This window comes from Meles meles, chromosome 11, assembly GCF_922984935.1.
Source record: "Meles meles chromosome 11, mMelMel3.1 paternal haplotype, whole genome shotgun sequence".
NCBI lineage: Eukaryota > Metazoa > Chordata > Mammalia > Carnivora > Mustelidae > Meles > Meles meles.
In genome coordinates, this window is record NC_060076.1 from 21,800,123 (window position 1) to 21,813,030 (window position 12,908).

General features: G+C 40.5%; 1 pseudogene; it reads right to left on the reverse strand.

Annotated features, from left to right (window-relative positions):
• Positions 1 to 3,412: 3,412 nt before the first annotated feature.
• Positions 3,413 to 3,496, reverse strand: LOC123953611 (annotated as a pseudogene).
• Between the last annotated feature and the right edge of the window lie 9,412 nt (positions 3,497 to 12,908).

Below are 12,908 nucleotides of genomic sequence, written 5' to 3' on the forward strand. Positions count from 1 at the left end.
CTAGCTCCACGTCAGCAGGCGACGCCTTCGCGCAGGCGCACAGGCTGCGACTGCACCAACCACTTCCTTCACGACCGTTGCTAGGGGAGAAGGACGCTTCAGTTGCTCTGCGGCTTCCGGTGTGTCACTGCCTTCCTAGCTCCAGCGGCGGGAGGGTTTGCTCGCACCGGAATTAAAGGATGTCTCGTAGTCTGAGGCACATGTAACCAATGTGTGCAGAGCGCGTTACCTTCCACCGTGGACTTCACACGCGATCATTTCAAAATTACTTCACCTGCGGCAATTGATAGTCTGGCTCTCTTGCCGTCTGGTTATCCATGTGAAGAAGATGTGTGCACAGAATTTTAAAGCCGAGTCCCCATGCCGGACGCCTTCCTTTCACTAACCCCATGCCGTCTTTCCAAAAGGAAGGTGAATTTAGAGGCTCTAGGTGCTGACTCTGCCTTCTAGGAACCAGTAAATTTCATGACCATCTAGTTCAGATGTGAAGGTTCTCTCTCAACCTCCACGCCGTTAACATTTTGGACCTTATAATTTTTTTTTTTCCAAATAAGAGCTGTATTATGCATTGTAAGGTGGTTAGCAGCATTCCTCTACACACTAGGTACCAGTAGTACCACCATGCCAGTTGACAGTCAAAAATGCCTCCAGATATTGCTAAATGTGTCAAGGGTATAAGTTTGCCAGAACAAACACAGGTCACTTAAATTTTAATTTCTGACAAAAACAAATAATTTCTTGGTATAATTATGTTCCACATATTGCACGAAACTCTACAACTTTACGAAGAATTTTGCCTCAAAAATGTGCTTCTACCATTCAGTCAGTACGTATTTGTTGAAGTCTCTAATATGAGCTAGGCACTGTTGGAGGCTCTGAGGACATAGTGGTAAGAGTAAGGCAGATAAGATTTTTTTTTTACGGTTTTATTTATCCATTTATTTGACAGCATAAACAGGCAGAAGAGCAGGCAGAGGGAGAGGAAGAAGCAGACCCCCTCCCCTGGCTGCTGAGCAGGGAGCCAGATGTGGGGATTCATACCAGAGCCCTGGGTGGGAGGGAGCCGAAGGCAGACGCTTAACCAAATGAGCCACCCAGGCGCCCTGGTAGACAAGATTGTTGATCTCAGGGAACATATATTTTAGTGCAGGATGACAGACAATAAACAAGCAAATAATAAACTTTAAGATATAATCAATTCTATTAAGAAAATGAAACAAGGAAGAGACATATATGACATATAGCATACATATATAGATACAGACAGGAGAGCGAGAGAATTAATGCAAACACATAAGAGAGTCACCAAGCTGAAATTACTAGAGTCAGGGTCAATCGTTAGAATCAATTCCAGGACATGTAAACTGACTCAAACGACAAACAGAAGATGACTTGAAGGGTATGAGGGAGTTTTGGAGTAAGAGAGTTGTGAAGTAAATACCAAGAAGGGAAAAGAGGCAGAGGCAAGAAAAGAACGTGAAGTTTTTCAAGAAATAAAAGACGGTCCATATGCCTGGGAGTGGGGATTAGGAGTGCAGGGCATGAAATTGGAAGAAGCTAAATTGTGAGAGGTCATTTTCTTCCATGTTGAAGAAGTTGCTCTTTATCCTAAGAGCAATGGAAAGCCAGTGTGAAAATTTAAGTAGTAAAGTGACACCTTCAAATATGCACATCAGAACAATTACTCTACTAAGAGAATGAGCTGGGAGATTTCAGGACTACCATTATGAGACAGTTTTAAGAGTCCAAGTAAGAGGGGCACCTGGGTGGCTCTAGCCGTTAAGCATCTGCCTCGTCTCAGGTCATGATCCCAGGGTCCTGGGACAGAGCCCTGAAACTGGGCTTTCTGCTCGGCGGGGAGCCTGCTTCTCCCTCTCCCTCTGCTGCTCCCCCTGCTTGTGCTCTCGCACTCTCGCTCTTTCTCAAATAAATAAAATCTTTAAAAAAAAGAAAACATACTTATGTTCTGTGAAAAACAAGGCCAAAAGAAGGGAAAGACAAGCTACAAACTGAGAGAAATATTTGTGAAAGATACATCTGATCAAGGACTGTTATCCAATATATACAAAGAAATCTTGAAACTCAACAGTGAGAAAACAAATAACATTATTAAAAAGTGGGCCAAAGGGGCACCTGGGTGGTTCAGTCGGTTAAGTATTTTGCCTTGGGCTCAAGTCATGATCCCAGGGTCCTAGGATTGAACCACAATTCGGGCTCCCTGCTCAGTGGGGAGTTGGCTTCTCCCTCTCCCTATGCCCTTCTCCCTGCTCATGCTCTTTCCCAAATAAATAAATAAAATCTTTTTTAAAAAGATAAAATATGGACCAAGGATCTTGACACCCCACCAAAGAAGGTATATAGATGGAAAATTAGCATATCAAAAGATGCTTCACATCATATGTCTTCAAGGAAATGCAAATTAAAACAATGACCTATCACTGCATACCTACTAGAATGGCCAAAATTTAGAAAACTGCCAATACCAAATGTTAACAGAGATGTGGAGAAATAGGGGCTCTCATTCATTGCTAGTGGAAATGTAAAATGGTACTGTCATTTTGGAAGATGTTTGGCATTTTCTTATAAAACTTAACATATTCTGGGGCACCTGGCTGGCTCAGTTGGTAGGGTATGCAACTCTTGATCTCAGGATGGAGAGTTCATGCCCCATGTTAGTTTATGGAGATTGCTTCCAAAAAAAAAAAAAAATTAAAAAACGAAACAGTGTCTTACCATATAATCCAGTAATTGCACTCCTTGTGCAATTTGTCCTTTACCCAAAGGAGTTAAAAATTTATGTCTACACAAAAACCTGCACATAGATGTTTATATTAGCTTTATTCATAGTTGACAAAACCTGGAAGGACCAAGCTGTCCTTCAACAGGTAAATGGATAAATTGTGGTATCTCTAGACAATGGAGTATTAGCACTACAAAGAAATGATCTTCCAAGCCATTAAGAGATATAGAAGAAGCTTAAATGCATATCATAAGTGAAAAAACTAATCTGAAAAGGCTGCATACTGTATGACTCCAACTATATAATATTCTGGAAAAGGCAAAACTGTGGAGACAGTAAAAAGATCAGTGGTTGCCAGGGGTTAGAGTGAGGGATGAAAAGGCAGAACACAGAGAATGTTTAAGGCAGTAAACGTACTTTGTATGACACTATATTGACAGATCCATGTCATTATACATTTGTCCAAACAAAACATATAACACCAAGAATCAACACTAATATAAACTATAGATTTGGAGTGAGTATGATGTGTCAGTGTTTGTTCATTAATTATAGCAATGTGCCTACCACTCTGGTGGTGTATATTGATAATAGGGAAAGTTGTACATGTGTGGGGGAGGGGGCATATGGGAAATCTCTGTACCTTCCCCTCAGTCTTGCTGTGAACCGAAAACTGCTATGAAAAAAAGTTTCAATTAGCAATAATCGCGCCTCGGATAAACCTCATTGGCTACGATACTGCCACTGCGCAAAGCTTCTATGAAAAAAAGTTTATAAAAACCCCACTAAGGCCATGCCTTGTAATTCTTTGTATTCTAATAGTGTCTTTATGTAACTAGCGTTCAATAAATATTTTCCAACGGATGAACAAGTTGAATAATCTGGGTAAAATAATTTGGAGTTGATTGGCTTTTTCTATATATCCAATGGTGAAACAGTAAAAATAAGAAACTACTACAACCATGGATTTTAGCCTAGTAGATCTACACTGTCCAACTAGAGCAGTGGGGTATCATAATTCATACTCCCAGATAGCTGACATTTGTACCACCATGCTGGATGACTACTGATCAGTCTGACCACAAGTCCTAGCATGTATGTACAAGGAAACGGCAGATGTTGGCAAGGATGTGGAGAAGGTGGAACTGTCCTACAGTGTTGGTAGGAATGCAAACTGGTACAGCCACTCTGGAAAACAGAATGAAGGTTCCTCAAGAACTTGAAAATAGAGCTACCCTATGACCCAACAATTGACCCCAAAGATACAAATGTAGTGATCTGAAGGCGCACATGCACCCACAATAGCCAAACTATGGAAAGAGCCTAGCTGTTCATCGACAGATGAATGGATAAAGAAGCTGTGGTATATGTGATTTATATATGTGTGTGTGTGTGTGTGCGCGCGCGTGCACACACACACACACACAGCCATCAAAAAAGGAAATCTTGCCATTTGCCACATCATCTTGCCAATGATGTGGATGGAACTAGAGGGTATTATGCTAAGCGAAATAATTCAATCAGAGAAAGACAATTATCATATGATCTCACTGACATGTGGAATTTGAGAAACAAGGCAGAGGATCATAGGGGAAGAGAGGAAAAAAGGAAATAAGATGAAACCAGAGAGGAAGCAAAACCATAAGAGACTTAATCTCAGGAGACAAACTGAGGGTTGCTGGAATGGAGGAGCGTGGGAGGGATGGGGTGGCTGGGTGATGGACATTGGGGAGGGTATGTGCTATGCTGAGTGCTGTGAAATGTGCAAGACTGATGAATCACAGATGTGTACCCTGAAACAAATAATATATGTTAATAAAAATAAATTGTTACAGAACTTTGTATCCAACAAACAGAACATATGTTCTTTTCAAATACATAGAGCAGTCACAACAATTTACCATGATTTAAAAATAAAGGAAATGTTGATAAATTTCCAAAAAGAAAAGGATGTATCTTCAATGTCCATTTACCTGAAATGAGAGAAAACCTCATTATAATTTCTGACTATAAGACTTTTAAAAGGTCTTTCCAATCAAACTGAGCATACTTTTTCATACCTACATTGACGTGCTTGGTTCAAATTTGATTTAAATTATGTAAACAAAAATTACACCTACATATCCACAAATCAATAAATGGTTGAAAAACAACCATTCCAGGGGCACCTGGGAGGTTCAGTAGGTTAAAGCCTCTGCCTTCAGCTCAGGTCATGATCCCAGGGTCCTGGGATCGAGTCCCGCATCGGGCTCTCTGCTCAACAAGGAGCCTGCTTCCCTCTCTCTCTCTCTCTCTGCCTGCCTTTCTATCTATTTGTGATCTCTCCCTGTCAAATAAATAAATAAAACCTAAAAAAAAATTCTAAAAATAAAAAACACTACAAATTTCATTGCCAAACTCATTTTAACAGAGGGAGAGGGAGAGAGAATCTTAAAACAGGCTACATGCCCAACACAGAGTCTGACCTGGGACTCAACCTCACAACACTGAGAACATGACCTGAGCCAAAATCAAGAGTTAGACCCTTAACTGACTGAGCCACCCAGGCACCCTGCCAAACTCATTTTTGAATTTTCCAGAATTCTATGAATATAACCTCTCTTCTGCTTTCTGATATATGCCTTTTTTTTAGAAAGAGGTGATATCTGTTTCTTCCCTATCACTTCTTTCAGCCATCCACTTAAAGGGACGTTTCTGACTGTATTAGTTCTTGTTGTTTCTCACATCCATTTTCCTTTTAACTGTTCAGCCCACTCAGTCACGTCTGTGGAGAAATTCATTTTGCAAGTCTTCCATCATCTGGCATTCTTATTTAAGACAAGAAGAAAAATCACACAACTCCCACAACTCACATACCCCATTCCTACTGTGTTTATCTCCTGGACCCACTTGGTCATCAGGTAGACAGAAGCCAATTTTTTATTTGTTGACCACCAGAGAGCCACAGATAAAATCTTGTTGAGCAGAAATTCTGGAGAGAACTCATCCTGGCCCTCTACCTTTGACTGGTTCCAATGAGCTGGAAAGAGACTATGCCAGTTCCAAACTGTCCACCAGAGGGTGCTACCCATTCCTGCACAGTCTGTTAGAGATGTGTGATGGCTAAATTCCACAATTTACAATGGCTTCAATTTTTCTCAGCCTTCCCTCAGAATTCTTGAATGAAGCACTTTTAAAACCAAGGGTCTAAGTAGGGAAAATAAACCTGATTGGTTGCATAGACAGAAGGGAAAAGCTAAACATAACTCCAATGCCCACTCCATAATGGGTGCTCCATAATGGGATGCTCCATAATGGGATGATAGTTACAAGGATTTTGCAGCAATCATTTAATTTAAACACTGGCATTTGGCTCTGTTTTTAAAAGGAGGAAAAACATTTGTAAAGAAATATCTCCAGGGGCGTCTGGGTGGCTCAGTGAGTTAAAGCCGCTGCCTTCGGCTCAGGTCATGATCCCAGGGTCCTGGGATTGAGCCCCGCATCGGGCTTTCTGCTCAGCGGGGAGCCTGCTTCCTCCTCTCTCTCTCTGCCTGCCTCTGCCTACTTGTGATCTCTCTCTGTCAAATAAATAAATAAAATCTTTTAAAAATTTTTTAATTAAAAAAAAGAAATATCTCCAATATGCAAAAGTGAATCTATTTACTTTTTGTCTAAATAATGTGTGAAATTAGGTGAAGAGTTATTTCAGAAATAATCACTATGATAAGGTTTTACATGGGAAATTTAAGGACATATGAATCTACTAATTAGCATAATACCCACTCAGATCTGTCTGGCTCCTGAGTGTGTCCCGGGAATAAAAATTTGAGAGCCTTTTGTCTACCAGAGGTTTTTGTCTTTTTGTTATGGAAAGCATTCTAATTGATACAGAAGAGGTTGATTATGCAGGAGAAAATAACCCAAGTAGCTTAGGAAATTTAGAAGAGATACAGTCTATGTTCATTCACCTTTAGGAGGAGGAGAGAGCTTCCCCCATCATCAGAGGAAGAAAAGAGAAGATGGCTACAGATGCAGAGAAGTTTGTAACTTTGACCATGAAAAGACAAGGTCTCTGTTCTAATGGTTTTTATTTTCTCAGTGAAGCCTAGGGTAAGATTATCTCTTGAGAGCTGAGGTTTGAGACAGAAGTAAAAGTGTAAAACTGTTATCACACTGTGTGAAAAAGCCCATTCATTGGAGAATGACTGGGATTTCTGGGTGGGGTTGAGTGTGCCAACATGTTGTTTGTGATCATTCAAGTAAAACCAGTCAGTCTGCTTGTGCGAATTTCTCCAGTAATGTTCAGCTCTCATGAGAATGCATGGAAAAGACAGTAGTTGGTTTTATTCAGGGTTAGTTTTATGCCAAGGTGATTGATAAAGGAAGAGAGAAGCAAGGAAACTGGAGGCATTTGCCAGGCAGTAATTATAATGAAGTACCTTGAAATCTTATATGAACTAGATTGAACTAAAATTCATACCCACTATGATAATAGTAATGAAAGGCCAGCAAGTCAGAAACAGGGAAAGAAAAGCACATCAATAAAAGATCTATAGGTTATGAAAATGGAGTCTCCTAGATGACCTTCTTGGTGGCCTGTGTTTCTTTTAGAAATAGGTCAGCCACCAGGATGTCAGTGGTACTGAGTGGACTGAGGAAGTGACAGAAACAAAATTCTATTTTGTTTGGTGTTTGGGAGTAAGATGCTGGGAATTGCACATCACATGCTAGCATGCTGAGCAAGGGGTGAGTTGAGATACTGGAGGGTGTTCAGAGATGCCAATTTTCTTAAAACACTCTGCAACTCTATCACTTGGCCACTGATCAGTGGTTTTGGATAATGGCCAGATACATTTAGATTTCATGGATCATTAATAGTATCCTTCAAATCAGGAGAAAGATGGGGATCATATGTGTATGTGGGAGAAGCTAGATGGTGCCGTCATTGTGCAATAAGATAATTATGAATTGAATCCCTTAAATATGCATTCAGCGATAGGAGTGAAAAATGAAATTCCTTCTTAATCACTTTTGGTTGCCAAATTGTGCTTCTTTATACAGGACTGCATGTTTTTATACTTTATAATTGTCAAGAACTATGAAGGGACAGAGATTTTTACCTTCCTTTTCAAACTAGCCAGTTAGCCTGGCACAGTTTCACAGATGCCGGCAGAAAGCACAGACTCCTGGGTCAGAGACATGGGACTTTATCTCTCACGGCACAGCAAGCAGCACCACGTTCATGTCCATGTTGGCTCTCCACCTGCACCCCCAGCCCACCGTGGGTAACACAGGGGGGCCCAGGTGAGTGCTGTGATGAAGTAGATTTGCATCCCAGCTGAGGAACTCTGAACTTAGGGCACCCGAATCTTTTATGGTAGACACTCGCACCAAGGGGAGACATTACACTAGACAGAAAACAAACCTATCCTCTGATCTGGAGGGAGACATTATGTCTTCCCAGGCTGTCTGGCATACAAATACCTGGAGAAAATAGTCCAGAACACAAATGGTCGGTGCCCCTGCTCGCAAGCACGAAGAAACAAGGAGAATTGTCTCCTGACAAAAATAATAGTAGTCACACTCACGTAGTGCTTACTGTGCATTAGGAACAGTTCTACGTAGTGCTTAATATACATTTGTCTTTAGTGCTTAATATTCACTATGTCACTTCATCTTCACAACTCTATGAGGTTATCCCCATTTCACAAGTGAGAAAATGGAATTTTATGATAGTACAGAATGGTAGAGTGTCTGTAATGATTTAGATCACTGGAGACTCTGACTTCCTAAGGTCTGAAAGAGGCATGATGTTTGTTTGTTTGTTTGTTTGTTTTTAAAGTAGGCTCCACCCCCAGCATGGAGCCCAACGCAGCAACTGAACTCACTACCCTGGGTTGGGGACCTGAGCTGAGATCAAGAGTCAGCCACTTAACAAACTGAGTCATCCAGGTGCCCCAACATGATGTTTATTTTTAATAAGCCCACACCAAATAGACACCAAAGCTTGAGAATCACTAATTTAAAGTGCCTGGCTGGCTGGAGTGTGCAACTCTTAATCTCAGGGATATGAGTTCAAGGCCCATATTGGTTCTAGAGATTACTTAAAAATAAAATTAAAAAAAAAAGAGATAAGCATCATCTTTCTAATTCCCTCAAATATTTAGCAAAGCTTTCTATTCCTTTCTAAATTTATGCCTACAATTTTTTCCCTTTTATTTTTTCCATTTTTTTTAAAACACAGGATTTTTGAGTTCTTGCTGTATAAGGGAGATTCAGAATCAAAAGAAAGGAAACCAATTTCTTTCCAATGAAGATGTTTAGAGAAAGTACAGACTTTAAAGATTTATTTTTATTTTTATTTATTTGTCAGAGAGAGAGCACACAGGCAGGCAGAGTGTCAGGCAGAGGCAGAGGGAGAAGCAGGCTCTCCGCTGTGCAGGGAGTCCAATGTGTGACTCGATCTCAGGACACTGGGATCATGACCTGAGCCGAAAGCAGCCACTTAGCCGACTGAGCTACCCAGGCATCCCTAGAAAAAGTACAGACGTTAAAAGGACTGGCTCATTAAGTTTAAAATACAACATGTATTTAAAAGAAAAGAAAATCACAAAATTGCCGGCATTCCAAGTTCTTAGTAGAAAAACATACTTTCTCACATGATGACGATAGCCACAAATGTTGCATATCCACAAAAGTTCAGTACTGAAAATGTCATGGATAGAATTATGTTAGTAAGTAACTGACTTACAGGAAAAATTCAAGTTTCATTCATTTTGGGGACTAGAATAATGCAGGTGGGGGGAAGCATGTAGGGTGATGACCCTGTTTTTCTTTTTCACATTTCAGACTGAAGTTTTCTCTACATGACTGAGAGATATGATATCCATACTTACCTGCAGCAGTGACAGGACAAGGTGTCATTTGCATCCATATGTGTGTCCTTTTAACAATTTTTGGGAGTGCGTGTGTCCTTTTTACAATTTTTATTAATTTACACCATTTGTCTAAAATTCCTTTGAAACTTATTTTCTCTTTCAGAGTCCATGAACTTTCATATCTGTGGTTCTTATAAAACAATAATTACATATGTTATTTAGACTGAGCAGTCTCCTAGCAGGAAACAGAGGGCCACCCACCAAAGGGAAGTATGCAAGGGAAAGGGAAACCAACGGTGACAGGGGAGACGCCCTCCTACTTGAGCCGGAAGAGGTCAGAGGACAGAGGTGTGCCCAGAGGCTGCCTGAAGGAGCTGTGCTTTTAAACAACGCCAATCCAAAGTAATTTGACAGGAAGAATCAACACCAGACCCACCAAAATCAAGCGGAAGTTTGAGGGAAGGGGGCAGGATTTGTGAAAACAGCATGGAGAGTGGATCTGGAAGGCAAATGAAGAAAATCAAATAGAGTTGCTCCTGTCTCTCCTTGAACGTTAGTGTTTTCAATTGCTTGTTCTTAACACAGTGCACTTTGGTCCCTATATTAATAATTATAACCCTTACTTATATAGTCCTTTGAGGTTGGAAGTTGTTTTCAAGTACACTATGTCACAATTCTGGTTTTTGGCACATAAACATGTACATCATGTTTGCGATTATATACAACATGTACATAAAGAGGTCCATAAACATGTATCATCCTGTGATACAAATGAAGCAATTTAAAAGAAGCATATGAAGGCACGTTAAAAAAAAACAACTTTTGGTTAAGGTTAACTAAATAATAACCAAGGAATTCCTTATTCGTTCCCCTAAAATGAGTTTTTTTTTCCCCCACAGTAAATTCCCAAGTCGGAGAGGCTGCTTTAGAGAGAATCCTGTCTCCTGAACTTGAGCAGAACTACAGGGTGACTCCCAATGTAAATTTACCTTCCTTCCACTCCACAAATGCCTAGTCACAAAAGTACTACACCTACTTGTATCATTTTTTAATGTTATAACAAGAAAAAACCAAATAGTTACTGTATAATTCATGAGTTCTATATCACCAATAACTTTGACTTGAATAGCAACAACACTGTAAAAATAGTTTGCCTTCACCCAAAATTCTTTTGATTTAAAGCAAACTAAAGAAGCTTTGAGTCAGAGTTTGCTCTATGATCATGAGAACGTAAAACAGATTTAAAACGTCTTTGAATCCAGGGGTACCTGGGTGGCTCAGCTGGTTAAGTGTCTGCCGTTGGCTCAGGTCATAATCCGGGTGTCCTGGGATGGAGTCCCTCTTCGGGCTCCCTGCTCAGCTGGGAACCTGGGATCCTGCTTCTCTCTCTGCCCCTTACCCCTGCTCATGCTGTCTGTCTCTCCCTTGCTTTCAAATAAATAAATAAATAAATAAATAAATAAATAAATAAATAAATAAGCCCCAGTGCACATTGTGCAAGAACATTTGCAAAAAAGACAAACAATACATTAAACACATCACCACAGTTCCTATAGTAGTAGGAGGAGAAGAGTAGGGAATGGGGCCTTTTTTTTAAAAAAAAAAAAGCATACAAATTATTGACAGAGAATTTTTGGCAGACCAGTGGTGATAATACACCATAAGTTATGAGTCTGTAACCTCAATCCTCTGGCCCTGAGGTCCAAAATCCTATACAAACAGTGAAAAACCATGACCCCTCTCTTCTTAGCAGGGAGACAGAAAGTTTTGCCACAGTCCAGCTCCATGGACACAAGACAACCTATGTCTCTCTTTTTAATCTGAGATATTTGGCCCACATGATGACATCCAATGGCAACATTTCCTTGCCCCGCTGACTCTACCAACTGAACCACAGTTGGGCACCCCTACACATGCCTCTTCTGTCCTTTGTCTTTCTTCCTGCCTGGAATGTGGAGATGCTGCCCGGTGGTACAATGAACATTCTGTGACCATGAAGAAAGCCTTTCACTACAGATGGCAGTAGAAGAGTCTGGTTTCCTGAGTAGTGTCCTGGGATGGAGCCCTGTGTTGAGTCCCGCATCGGGCTCCCTGCTTATCGGGGAGCCTGCTTCCCCCTCTCCTTCTGCCCCTCCCAGCTTCTCATGCTCTTTCTCTCTCTCTCTCTCCTCTCTGTCTTTCCCATGAGCTCTGTCTCTCTCAAATAAATAAATAAATAATAAAAAAGATGTAGCCACTCCAGGTCAACCAGGATCTCTTTCCCAGGTAGTCATTGTGACTCAGCTTAATGGCTGAAATGAGCTGTCATGATGACAAAGCTCGGTACTGACTGTTGCATGATCACAGAGTCAGTGATTAGAGGATCAAGGAAGAAGATTTGCTCTTTACTTTGCTCTAAGACAAAATCTTATTCAATTCAGTGCTCCGACCTTAGGTTTCAAAAAACTCTGATCTAGCAAGCTGAGGGAACATGTGCAAGTAATAAGAAAATGTATCTCTTCAAATAATTCAGATAATACAGATGTGGACAGCGTAAAAAGCAAAACTCATTGTTATCTGGTGACAATTGCTTCTGATGCTTTTCTATGGCAATGTACTTTAAAAATACACCTTCTTTTCTTTCTTTTCTACAACTTCCACTGCGTTGATCTGGGGAGATAATGCTTGTGAAATAATTATAAAACTGGATAGTAATATTATTCTCATAATTGAAAGAATCCCTTAATACATGTAAGATACTACATTTGGAGAGAGAACAATTATTCCTCTTCCCACAACACAATGAAATGAAGCCAGTGCAGCACCAACTAGGAGCCCTTTGTAGCTAATTTCTAAGCCTCACAACAGTCCAGGGAAGTAAATATTTTAATTATCTTCCTCAGAGCCTAAGGGATCTGAAGTTCAAGAGGTGAAATCAATTAGAGATCACAGAGTTAGTCATTAGGAGGGTTGAGATTTGAATTCAAGTTAATGTGCTCAAAGCCCTGTCCTTTTCACTGTTCATTTTATCCTCCAATATAGGTGAGATAGATTCCTCTTGCAGATAAGAACTACTTTAGGAAAGGTCACATTTATGGGATCTCTGTAAGCAACTATTGGTAATGTTATTTTGGATATACAAATATACTGAATGTCTTGGAATGTCACTCTCTCATCCTGGTTTCCCCTCTTAGTTCCTCTTCCCATCCTCCTATCCGTTTGGCTAGGGTCTGATACAATTATTTCTTTAAAATTTTTTATTTCTTTGAGAGGTAGAGAGAGAGAGAGCATGAGCAGAGGGAGAAGAGAAGCAGGCTCCTCGCTGAGCAGGG